This window comes from Kryptolebias marmoratus, linkage group LG4 (genome assembly GCF_001649575.2).
Source record: "Kryptolebias marmoratus isolate JLee-2015 linkage group LG4, ASM164957v2, whole genome shotgun sequence".
NCBI lineage: Eukaryota > Metazoa > Chordata > Actinopteri > Cyprinodontiformes > Rivulidae > Kryptolebias > Kryptolebias marmoratus.
This window is the reverse complement of record NC_051433.1, coordinates 8,190,178-8,203,907: the sequence shown is the minus strand read 5'-3', so window position 1 is coordinate 8,203,907 and position 13,730 is coordinate 8,190,178. Positions and strand designations below refer to the sequence as shown.

General features: G+C 36.0%; 1 protein-coding gene across 1 annotated transcript in view; it reads left to right on the top strand.

Moving 5' to 3' along the window:
- The first annotated feature begins 1,721 nt into the window (after nucleotides 1–1,721).
- tox2 (TOX high mobility group box family member 2) overlaps nucleotides 1,722–13,730 on the top strand; it is a 102,068-nt gene continuing 90,059 nt past the window's right edge. Inside the window, exon 1 of the mRNA XM_037975470.1 lies at nucleotides 1,722–1,742. The gene's annotated coding sequence lies outside the window, so the exon portion shown is untranslated. The remainder of the gene's footprint in view (nucleotides 1,743–13,730) is intronic.

Below are 13,730 nucleotides of genomic sequence, written 5' to 3'. Positions count from 1 at the left end.
TACAGAGGCTCTGATTGGGGACAGGTGGGTCCGAATGACTAAGAAAGAAAGAAAGAAAGAAAGAAAGACGAGTCCTTTCAGCTTTACAATTTAAGCTTTAACTCTATTTCTGTTCAAATAGAGCTGAATTCCCTGATATATGTTTTGTACCATCTGACAGGAGCATTAGGATGAGCATCACCTTATTATTGCCCGCCACTGAAAGGCAAAGGTGGATGATAAGGTTTTCACCAATGTCTATGAGTGTTTTCATATGTATGTCTGTTAGCAAAATGTTTCATGCACCACCAAACAGAGTTTAATGAAATTTGCAGAAAGCAATTAATGCATGTAGACCTATAACTGATTCACTTTTGATGTGGTTCCAATTCAAAATAGTTACCACAACCATCTGACATTAAAAAATGCCAAAATGGCTGTAACTAAGTAGATTTTATACATAATGACCTATGATTTAGTGTAGTAGTAGCTTAGGCTGATCTCCAACACATGTTCTAACAGAATGCACAAGGTCTGTAAAATTTTGTCATTAACTATTTAGACTTAATTCTGTCTGTCTGTTAGCAAAATATCTCCTGAACCAATGGACACATTTTATTAAAATGTTTCAAAAAACAATCATCAGATATACATCTACAATGGGTTAAGTTTTTGAGTCAACCCAATTTACGATGGCTGCCACTGCTAACTGACATTAGCCAACACAAAAATGGCTCTAACTCAGTCAATTTCACATGCATTGTGCTAAAATTTGGTGTGGTAGTAGCTGAGAGTGATTCACAATACATATTCCGAGTGTGTCTTGTGTTATCACATTAGGCTGTGTATGATGTTTTTTTTACAAGGTTTGACCGAAAAGACTAAACTCTGTCATTTGTAATCACAATGATCTCAGTTTTAAACTCTGGTGATATGTTTTCCTTCAAGGAATTCTGGGCCTTCAAACTTTGCTGCTGTCATTTAACATTATTTCTATTTTCTTTTCAGATGTCAAATTTAAAAGGCAGTGTTGTTGTGTTCCAACAGTGTTGTATCTTAATGTAGGCCAATGAAGTGTCGCCCCTTTGACTGTAGGGGCTCTCCAGACAAAATCATAACTGAATAAAGATTATTCAAATCTTTTTGTTTGAAGTAGTTTTGCTACAAGTGGTGATACCCACCATCAGCCTTTTTTAGATGAAGTACAGTCAAAGGCTTAAAATAAATATACTGTAACTACACACACCCACACGTCTCTCGAAGGCTGAAAATTCCCTCACCTGATAGGAGAGACCGCTGCAGAGCACACTGATAAACTGGATGTATAAACCACGAGAGAGCTTTGTTCAAGCAGCAAAACTGATAGTTTATTCAAGAGTTTTATCTGTTTTATCTGTTTTATTTATGTTTGTTTGTGTTTTTTTTTTTTTGTTGTTGTTGTTGTTGTTGTAAACTTATTTTAGGCAGAATAGCGGAGCTCGATAGATTTTCCTCGTAATTCACAGCAGACAAAATCAGAAGTTGTTCAGGTCACAGCAGGGTGTGAGTTGTAAGTTTTGAGATACACATAAAGGTCCTTCTGACATGGGAGGGGACCTTCAGTTGTCAGTCATGTCACTTCTCTGTCAATAGCTGTTTAATCCTCTGTTGAAAGCTGGTGGATCCAGATGCAGACGGGAGGTTAAAGGTGAAGTGAATGACAACACCACCCCCACAGTCCAAAGGCTTTTTTTTCCTATTATTGGTGCATATTTGGCTGAAAGGTAAGGTTTCTAATCAAATCATTGTCTTTTATGAAGCTAGACATCTGAGCTTTTAATATCAATGCCGTTCATCTGCTCGTGACAGTGATACAGATGAAAGTGATACAGAGGAGAAACACACGCACCAGCTTTTGCAGATGGAAAAAAAAAAAAAAAAAGGGAAAGCAGATCCTTCTTCCATTTTTAAGTGTGATGCTTTAAACTGTGCTTGTCTGAAAAAGACAAGCACAAAATCAATTTACCATCATATGTGTGGGTATAAACAAATCATAATAAACTGAGGGCAGGAAAGACAATGCACTTGTTTTGAACATAAACACAATTTGAGCTTATGTAAGCCTTTTCATCTCCATGACAACAGCTTTACTGGTAACATGGAGACATGTTATTTGTGTATAGCCACAGCAACATCTTCCAATTGAATTAAGCTGCACCTGTGCACATTATGGATGGAAAAAATAGACTGAAAGCAACTGTTACTGAAAGTCTTTTGATGATAAAATACGATCATGAGAGTCTTTGATTTTTAGTTTTACTTTTGTCTGCCACTAAAAACTGTGTTCCTTTCTCTTAGAAACCAAAAAATAGATTTATTAATAAGTGAGTGCAAGATTTATATGTTATAAACAAAAGTAGTTGCATGATAGTAGATTCTTATTAGTATCATTTAATGTTTTTAGACAGTGATTCCTTTATGCTGAACATGATAGAAAAATGAGCAGAAACTTTGCTGCACATATTGATTATTTTTGTAGTGCAGCTGTCTTGAATCATTTTTCTTCTTATGTTTTTTATTGTTTTTGTAATCCATCATTAAAAACTAAATGAACATGTCAAATCTGCATGACGTACAACAAAAGTATTATTCTGTTTACCTTTTATAGCAATTTAAAGAATAGAATAGAACAGAATAGAATAGAATTATACTTTATTTGTCTCTTGAGAAAAATTACTTTGTCAGAGCAGCAGAGGAGTTAAAAATTAAGGATATTATTACAAATCTCATAATACCAAACAAACAAACTAATCGTGTAGTGCAAGTTAAGACAAAAGTAGTGCAATGACAGCAGAGTATACATAATTTCCATATTTACAGTAGCAGTGGGCCAATATTATTCAGTAGTGTTCATCTTGTAGACAGAGATGAGCTGCTAAAGTGAAATTGCAAATGGCAGGAAAGATTTCCTGTGATATGACAAAACGTTAGCATCATTTTTGACAACCAGGACCTCTTCTTCTCACTATTCATCTTATTGTATCAAAAATGTGAAATACAGTACTGATAAGGTGAGCCTTAACATCCTGCATTGAGAGAAACATGCTTTGATTCGTGCATATTTTCGAACAGATAATGGTGCCTGTTAATAATGTTGAGTGGGAATCTGTTCTGATTCACAAGCACCTTCAACTCAGCCATTTACAAAGAACTCTGCAAGCTTGTCTGATTGCGTGACCTACATTTTTGTCAATTTTTTCCTTTTTCAGCACGTAGGCTACAGACCCAGTTTAGTTAGTTAGTTTTTATTTAAATCAGCAGTCTTCCAAGCTAAAGTTAAATGTTTTCTTGTCTCATCCACCCACCTCGTACTTTCCCTATAAACAAACGATGTGGTAAAACAACAAAGTTTTGAATCAAAATGTGACGCTGCTACAAAAAAAAAAAATCTGTTTGTCTCTGTCCAGAAACAAAGTAAGCTACTGGGTAAAAAAAATAATAAAACCTATAATCTCACAGTGTTTTAGTTAAATTGTCAGAAATTGCTGTTAAGCATCGCTGACAAGAAAACACTTTCCTCTCAAATGGGTTTTTGTAATTTTTTTTTGTTTGTTTGTTTTTTTTAAGAAATATATGTTGCTCTTAACATATTCCAAAATCAGGATTTGGAACCTTTATTTAAAAGGTTTACATGACATTAATGTACGAAATATTGTCACATATCCTAACCCTTCGCAGGCTGGTGTACTTTAAGGTCACCAACTGCCAGAAGATGATAATTTTATGTATATATATATAATTATCATCTTTTGGCAGTTGGAAAAGAAAAAGAAAAGAAAAAAGGCTATAACTCAGTTTTACAGATATTGACCTAAAATTTGCTGTGTGGTCATAGCTGAACCAGATTGTGCAAGATATTTGTTTAAAACACTGATATTAACTGTTTGTAGTCAACTCTGTTAGCAAAATATTTCATGAACAAATGAAGGAATTTTAATGAAACTTTCAGGAAGTAATCGCTGAATGTATTTCTACGACTATATAACCTTTTAGCCAACCCATTGCAAGATGATGATCACAGCCTACTGACTATGAATCAATGAATCAATTCAAATAAAAGTCATGTCTATAGACACAATAGACCAGATTATTTTAAATGTTTCGGAAAAAATAAAAAACACCACTGTTGGATCTGTTTTCAATAAATGCTTTAAAAAACAATACAGTGGCAGAGACTGCCTGGGTAAATTAATGAAAGTGACAAAGATGTTTGAAAAAAACTGGGGTGTGCTTCAAAATCTTGTGATAATACAGGAAGGGAAACACATTGATGACTGAGCAGAGAGACAAACCACTTTGTCTTTTTTGCACAAGCGAATGTTTTTTTAATTCAGGATCCTGAAGGGGGGAGAATAAGATCCATGCATTTATGTGGCTGAACCAAGCAAGATAAAAGCAAAACCCTGTAATGCACCGTGACACAAGGCTCACATCAGTGCAGAGAAAAGAAATGGTAAAATTGTGCGTCTGATAAAAAAGCCATGTTTTGCGTCAAATATTAATGACTATATGAAAGGTTTTACTCATAGTGGGCGCTGTTCTGAATTTCTAAAAGACTGCAGTTACACAGAATGGTGATAAATGACTTCAAGCTCTCACAACCACACCCTCTCTTTTTTAAATAGATGGTAGTCAAATCTGTCTGTGTGTCTCTCTCATAGGGAATTGTGTGTATGTGTGTGTGTCCATTGTGTTGGTGCAGCTTTGACTTATTTTTCACTTTTCCCTTCAACTTCCCGTGAGTCACCAGCATTGGGGGGAAATACTTTACAGCTGAACCTTTATTTTTTATGTGAAAACACAGCTTAATGCACACAGAGAACAAAAACAGGAATATGGTTCAGTGTTTTGCTTCACTTGTAAATTCCATTGCACATACTTAACTTGTTTTGCTGCTCAATAGTAAAGTGCAGTTATAGAGCTGTTACATAATGTTGCTTATTTAAGTATGTCATGAGCTGTGAGTGGCTTATGTAACTTTACAAGATGGTTTAAATCTGTAGATCCTCTCCTCTTTTCACTTATCTAGACTCCAAGATACATCTTTTGTGCTGATGGGAATGGCTTTCAGAAAATCAGCGAGGAAATATACTTGATTAAACTGCATGAGATTAGTGTCGCTGAAGCACCCCCGTCACCGCAATTAATGTTATGTGCTGCAGTTGCAAATGTTTTCTGTCACGAGTGAGATGAAGAGAGATGAAAATTAAGATTATTCTGTTTCAGAAGTTCATAATTAATGTTTTCAAGTCCCCACAAAAGGAATAAAAATGTATTTTATGACTATAAAGCTCACTGGCAGCTTGCTCATTTGTCACTGACTGAAGTACAAATAGGAGTTAAATGATGGCAGAAGAACTTTAGGAAAAACAAAACTGTCACATGAAATAAAATATGATCCTGTTTGATAAGGTTGAACATTGTGTAGTGTGGGAAGGTTTGTGAACACTTAAGAAAGGTTAGTTGGAATGTTGCCTAAGCCTTACATAACAAAATGACTCTCAATTTATAAAGAGAGGAGAAATTGACCTCTCCCATTTGTGGTTTGTTTAATAAAATCATTTGATTTCTTAGACAAATAAGAACTTAAAGCACAGATTTTTGTGCTTCATGTTACAGGGAAATTGGTGTTTTTCTGAGAAATAAATCTGTGGTTAGGACCTGACTCACGAATGGAAAGTTAAACTACACATAATTAGCGGATTTTGCAAGTTTGACTCCCACTCCAACAGAATCCCAAAACAGATCACACTGTCTGCCACACAGGTTTTGATAACCTCCCACCCCCAAGCTTAGACTTACACTTTTGTTATTGTCAGCTTACAATTTCTATCCAGTTCTATTTGGGCTTAACTTTCTCCTAAAATATGATGCAATCATATTGGTCTTTCAACCTCTGCCATGGTGACATAAATACCCACCAAGAGTTTGTAGCAACAGCATAACCCTTTGAGGTTACATTTTGCCTCACAGTGGTACATTCCTTTACTAGGAAACCAGAAATTACATTTAAAAAGCTCTGTTAAAGTGTGTAAAGGTTGAGATCACTGGACTTCTGTATGGATTCACCATACCTCTGTTTTTTAGATTTAGACATTCTTGAAAATCCAAACCATGATGATGATTTAAAACCGTGATGATTTAAACAGTGTGTTGTAGTGAGGCTGTCAAAAGACTTGGAAATGTTTGATTTGTATGCCTGCTTGTGTACTTGTTTATCTGCTGACTCATCTTTGCAAGTAACTAATAAGAGCAAATGTTCAATTAAAGGCCAATCATTCCATGAAGGAATTGGTATCACTGGCCATCTGTCAGACCAGAATTCAAACTAACATCATCTTATGTTGAGAAGGGACTGAGTTCCAGCCTTTTTGGTTAAACCTTGTAAATGATCTCATGAGATGCTGTGGGATCATGCGAGATGTGATCTCAGAGATTTTGAGGATCACGCTCAGCTACTACCATGCCAAAATTAGCTCAGTATCTGTAAAACTGAGTGACCTATGGCCATTTTTGTGTTGGCTAAGGTCAATTAATTGTGGTGACCATCATGAATTGGGGTAACTTCAAATGTTAATGAGTTTTACATGAACATTCAGTGATTATTTTCTGGGAGTTTGACTAAATTCTAAGGTCACGGGGAAGCTGGTGCCCATGTAGAGAGTGTCATTGTGCAAGAGGTGGGGTACACCCTGGACAGGCCACAAGTCCTTCACAGGACCACACAGAGACAAATGAGACAAACAATCATCCACACTTACTCTTAGAAACAATTTGGAGTTACCAGTTAACCAAACACGCATGTTTTTGGTCAGTGGGAGGAAACTGGAGCACCTGGAGAAAACCCATGCATGCATGGAGAAAACATGCAAACAGAAAGGCCCCAGGCTGGGAGGTGACCCTGAAACCTTCTTACTGTGAGGCGACAGCACTAACCACTGCTCCACCATGCCACCCTGGTAACAGACAGACAATGGTCATTGGAACAGATAATGCCAAAGTTTTAGGCAAAATAGTTGTGTAATATGAAGTTCTCAGAGTATGGGTTGAGGATGACCTTCATCAACTACCATTCCAGATTTTATCCCAGTATCTGTAAAACTGAAGAATTATTATAATGTTTGAGTTGGCTGAAATTACCTTGCTGTGGTGGCCATCTCAAATTGGATTGACTCTAAAAGTAATCAGCTGTAGATTTACCCCCATTGCTTTCTAAGATATATTTAAGCCTATCTAGTGGGTTATAAGTTATGCTGCTAAAACAACACACCTGTTTTCCTTCGGTGGCGGGCAATAATCAAACCTAAAGAGAATTTTAAGCGATACAGTAAAAAGCACTGATTTCCTTCCTGTCTATAGGATGCCTGATGCTGTTTCAGAGCACAATCACATTCTTATCTCCCAACAAAGCCTGCATGCTCTCTCTCCAAGGCATTTCAAATATTCAGCTGTGGTTCAAATTAGAAAAAACTGAAAGAATTTCTAAGACCTCAGTGCCCATTTAAAATTCCCAGTGGACCCAACAGTGGTCTACTGAGTGTTTAAATTTTGCTTGTCATGTTATTTTTTTGTGTATTTACAAATCATTTTAGTTTAAACTGCTGTCAGACCATCACATGAATCGGCCAATGAAAATATTCTATAAATAATAAAAACCAGGCATAAATACCACAGTTTCTACAAGCAGCTTTGACGTGATGATCTACATTTTAGAAGTTACAGCTTGCAGTTTATTGGATGAGGTATTTGACAGTTGTTTACAGTTTTATTGAGAAACATCATAGCTGATTCTGTATGCTTGTTTATACTTCTTTATACTTTGTTAGTTGTTATGAGCAACTGCAGAATAACTAGAGATTTTGGATGCTGACAAAAACCACCTAGAAGTAGTTAGTTTGGGGATTTTGTAGTGCTTACAAATTATTTATGGTTTAATCTGACCTTTAAGAACTGGGTTACAGCATGAGGATTTCTACAAGCAACTCAACTGCTTTGATCTTTTGCTGCAGCATCAATGCAGTGGTTGAATGTACTGTATGCTTCTCTGAGGATGTTTCTCACTAATGCCATTAGAAATAAGAGTGTAGTAAATACCACAGGGTTAGTTTTAACAGCCTGTGATATTATATCTATACTGTTAAGACATTGTCATTAATTTTATCCCTTTGTCAATGGAATATTCATGCAAAATTATAAGTGAAAACAAATAAAGCTTGCTATTTCTCTGAACAAAGTGAAGAACCTTGACTTTCTCATTTGAATTAAGCAATTTACAGGCTGCAAGCATCTATAAAATATGTAATTTTTCTAAGTGAGCTCTCTCTTCCTCAACATGTAAATATTTTAATAAACCTAATGGACTTGGACTACATCCATTAAACTGAAAGCAATGGGTTTTTTTTTACAGATAACACCAAACCTAAATGAAATGAATGACTGTGTTGTTTTATGATCAATCTTAATCTAAAAACAATCTGTAAAAAATACACTTTTTTAACTTAATGCACACCAGTAAACCATCTTATCTTTTTTCCACACATGTCAGAGATACGCATCTTGCTTGCTGTCTGTATAAAGAAAATCTTGATTGATTTTCAGCTAAACATATATTTGCTCTGTGCTATCCATGTTAAATGCTGCATTATTGGAGCTACAGATGTCTCACTGTTGCCGAGGATGTTGTGCAATAATTATTTCTGAGTGAAAAGCAGCAGCATGCATAAAGGGTAATAATTTTGCTTTGTTGTGTTGCTGCACGCTTTCACTGATGAGCGGGAGGATTGGGAGCTAACCCCCCTTTTTAAACAACATGTGAAATTTTCAACAGAACATTAATTTTGGTGAATACAAAATCTTTTTTTTGTCTGTTGTTGCAACGTTTGCATTTTTTCAGATAACAAATAGCCACAAATTATATTAAATTTCAATGTTTCTGGGTCTGAAATTGGAACAGATGTTAGTACCGGCTTTGAGAGTGGAGTTAGGGATTATTAGGGTTTATGAAAATGGCTGTTGTGCTCTGAAGCCAAAAGGAACTGCTAAAGTTTGGGACTTGGTTTCTGTTATTTTTAGCCTTACTTTCCTTTCATTCTGTTGACCTCCGAAGACACCAACAGGACTTTTCTGATAGATATACGGTATTTTGTCTGCATCTGACCACTGCAGCCCTCCCCCACAAACCAGACTGACCTTTCATATTTAATATAGCATGTTGGGTAAAGGTCACCACTGTTTTGGCTTCTCTCCACTGCTTTTGTTTTGCGATTGGAAGTGTCTTTGCGATATAAATATTTCCATGTTGCTGTCAAACTCATGATAAGAACAAATAATCAGGCTACAATTTCAGTTAGTGATTTTTTTTTTTCTTTTTTGAGATTTCTGACCACATTAAGCTGATCACTTTACACCTGAGTGTACAGCTCTGTGCCATGACTCTGCCCTCTCATTAATGTCCATTACTCCTGTTCTGCCATGATCAGATTTGGGTTCTCAGGACCTGAAGTCCTGTGTGGGTAAAGCTCGAAATTAGCGTAAGACTTCATGTATCATGTGTCATGAGTGGAAAAATATGATACTTTTTCTTTTTTATCAGGTCGAGCATCACTCGTTCGAAGCATCAAATCATCAAGATATGAATACTCATCTCTGTTACAAGTGCAGTGGGGAAGCGATAAATTCTCTTACAATAGATTTTGCAATCTTATAAAGTGCCTGTGTGCCAGCTTCTTGTGACAGGTGCAGAAACCTAAACAGCATTTTTGTAAGCTGCATGCCTCATTTATAAAACCACTTCCAGAGCAGCAAGATCTTATAATAAAACATGGCGTTCTCCCGCTTTATGCTTAGAGTACTGTCGAAGCAATTTCGACCTTCAACATATTTTACTCATCTACTGGATTTTTAGACTTTGTTTCATCACTCTGTCTCTCATTCTGTCATCATCTGTCTTTGTGCTGCTCCTGCTTTAAGACTTCAGAATGTGAAAGGCTCCAGTTAAGCCCCCCTCCCTTCTCAATGAGATGGAAACATTAATCAATTAGGTTGGCCCTTAAAGGATCTGAAGGAGATGAAGCTCTCCTCTCTCTGAAAATGAAATGCCACAGACTTTTAAATCCAGTCAAAGGGCATTTTTCCCAATCTTGCTCTCTTCTTCTTCTTCTCCCTCCCCTCCTTTTCATTCCCCACTCCCTGTTTCATTCATCTTTGAATCCCATCCCCCCTCTTATTTTTCATGTGCAACATAAGTAGAAGGTCGGGGAATGAGAGGATGATGAAGAGGAGGGTTTTCTTTTTCAAAAAAGGTTTTGGGGAAATGAGGCCATGATGGAGCTATGAAAACATGAATAAAATACATTTTCAATAGCGACATACAGAACCTAAAGGAAGAGAAAGCATTCATCCATCCATTTTCTTTACCATCTTATTCCTTTCTGGGTCGATGGGAGCTGGTACCTGTCTCAAGCAGTCACTGTGCAAGAAGTAGGTTACACCCTGGACAGGTTGCAAGTCCATCAAAGAACAACAAATGATATATAATCTAGTTAGTTTATCTTTTAACAAATGATCAATTTGATGTGGTTTACATCTGGAGAAATGCACCAGCATATGGAAAAGGGTCAGGCAGAGGGTGGAGCAGAGTCCATGAATGGCTTTTGTTTCAATGGACGATTGTCCCAAGGAACAAGAGACAACATAGTCTCATTATTGAATGTCAGTGGCCAGAAAAGGTTAGCAAAGGTTCACCACTGAACAGCCCTTTGTGGTGCGCCTGCCATGGCCTCACACACAATTTATTCACACAAGCTTTGATACAAAACTCAGCTGTGCTTTGGTAAAGAGAAGTGCTAATTCTGCAGAGAATTCTGTGGCATAATTGTTGCTATTCCAGAAGTGACACGCAATATATTTTATCCACACGTCATTCAGGTGATTCTCTTTCATAAAGTGTTTGTGAAACTTTAATGTCATTTCATTTCAAATCCAAGTTTTCTCATGTTACATGTCTTTTTGTATGGCACATCTTACAAACTCTAATCTCTAAGGAAATATGACATTTACACAACACAAAACCACGCTGAAACAAGAAAGACTAGATGTCAAGCATTAATTAGTTTTCGTTATCCTCATATTTTCATTTCAACTGTTTGTTTTGACAATCTGGTGATAAAGTCTAATCTAAATTTGTTTTGTAATTTTGTATGTATGGCCACACCTCTGTAGTTCCAAAGAGATAAACAGGTTTTTAAAACACACTTGAGGAGAACCAACAAATTACTGACCTGAGTGATTATTTTTTATACATTCATGTAACTGGAGTTGAGTGGAAATGTGAAAGTAGAAAAATTAATCACCTCAGTGCCAGTCTGTTGCAGCCTAAATTGGCATAAAGTGACATTCATTGTATGAAAAGCAAAGTCACTCATAAAGGCATTTACAAAACTTATTCACAATGCTGCTCTTTCACAAAATGATTTGCAGAGCACAAATGACACAAATCAAAAGCAAAGGTCAATTTTATTTTAGCATAAAATGTTTCAGGATGTTTTTTATTATCATTATTTTACCTACAAACACACGGCTTCTGTGCAGCGCTCCAAAAACAGCGTGTTTTTTGTGTAAATTCAGGACAATAGTGAGTCATCTCTGTGCTTAATGGTCCTATTGAACTATTTCCTGTTTACCATCACTTTGCAGTTTGCTGTACTCAGGACGTGCTTCCATGGAACGACTGCTGGTAGGCAAGGCAGTGTAGTCACATCATCTAAATGAGTGCGGGAAAAAAATAAACAGTTATTAATGATTTCAACTTCTACATAAAGGCTACATAAAGAGAAAATATTAAAACAGCTTGATGAAATTGATTTGAACAGATAAGAAATGACATAAAAATCCTTGTTTTTAAATAGGAGCTTTAACCTGTTTTGCAAAAGGCTAATTTTTTTAACTTGCAATGGACTTTGACAAAAGTACCAACAAACCTGTACCTTGACAGCTTCCCTTCCCATAAATAGTGGGGAACTGAAACTTTTGTTATAGTGATATTAAATAAGACCTGCAAACCTCATTTGTTACTTATTATCTGTTGCAGATCAGAGAGTAGCTGAATGCATCCTCTTTCATGTGGAGGAGGAGGAGGTGGAATGCAAAGCTTCTTGCTGAATTTAGTGAACAGTAACACTTCAGAGATAGGAATGCATCTGTTTATTTCTCATTTTTGTGAACATTTTAGTAAAAAAGAAAAAAAAAATCCATTTTTTTTTTTCTATTCAGTAAGAGTTTGATTTACCAACTGTCTTAGCTGGTAGAGGGTGCTAGGCAGATGGTTCGTTCGATCACCTGCCAAATATTTTTTGAAAGTGCCTGCAAATTTACGAACAGTTTTCACAGATGACTTTCCAGATGGTTTCGGTTTATCAAACCATCTGGCATTTCAGGTTAACTGTAATCACTAAAAGAGCATAATCATCGTATAAGGAGAGTGGAGTGGATGGATCGGTTAACAACATACCAAACTTCCTGTTTTCAACTGATGGTGTTGTTTCTTTTCTTCACTGCTTTATTGCCCTTTGTGTATATTTTTAAATTTATGGTAACTAAAGGCCTCCTTCCTTGCAAATGACCTTTTTTAACTTAAAGTGTTATTTCCCTCAAACTTTGCACTTCAGCAAAAGGTTTTTAAGTTTAGAAAATTATTTTCACGGGTTTATGGCAAATCTTTTGCTTCTGTTTGGTTTCTGAGTGTTGCATTAAATGATAAATAAACCTATTGCATTTAGTTAGTTAAGCTTTAGTAAATTATTTGGATAACTAACTATGCAAAAAAAACACCTGTATCTAAAACGAATGTGATCCTTGTGTGGTTGCCATTCAGTTTGAAGTGATTGTTATGTTTACAGTGGACAAGCTGGGATGTGTCATCACAGCCTCGTCTTTGTTGTTTCACACATTTGTGGGTGTCTGTTGCACAAGTAGAACTTATTGCAGACAGAACATGGTTTTCTTTTTTTATGTTTATGTTCCCAACAAATGCTGCAATTTTATTTTCTCTGACAGACACACAACACTTTAGTGTTGCTGACCTGAGAAACCAGTCAGTAGTATGACAAATCCAGCCACAGTTATTTATCAGTGTGAATATTAAAAAAAAAACACACAACTTACATAATTTTTTGATCAATTATGTCTGAAATATACTTTGTACTATTTACAATTTTAAGCAGAGAATCACCAATGCAAGGCTGAGTTACTATGTATTTGATCACATGCCTCTTTTGTGCAATTGTTTAAACTTCAGTAAACCTGTACAGAAGGAAGGCGTTGTTCTTTTTTTTTTTTTTCCAAAAATTGGTTAACTTTATGTTTGCATGTAATTCACTTCTGTCAGTTATTCCTCTACGCACAGAAAGTTGATTTAAAAAAAAAAACTGCAAAGTTCAGAAAACTTTACATCATCTTAGTAGAGGCAGAGTTACAAGGGTTTATGAAAAACAAGGGTTTATGAAAAACAATGTTTTACGTTTCCCTTTGATTCCTGATGACACAGCAGGAGCTCTTACCATGGAAATAATAATAGTTAGTCACTAATTACTCTGAATCTAAACACATTTTTGATGATGGAAACCCAAATGATATGATTCACTTCCTCCAACAGAAAGTTTTTCCTAAATTGTTAAAGCCTCTACAGGGCCTTTGCCTCCATCTTGTCGTTTTTC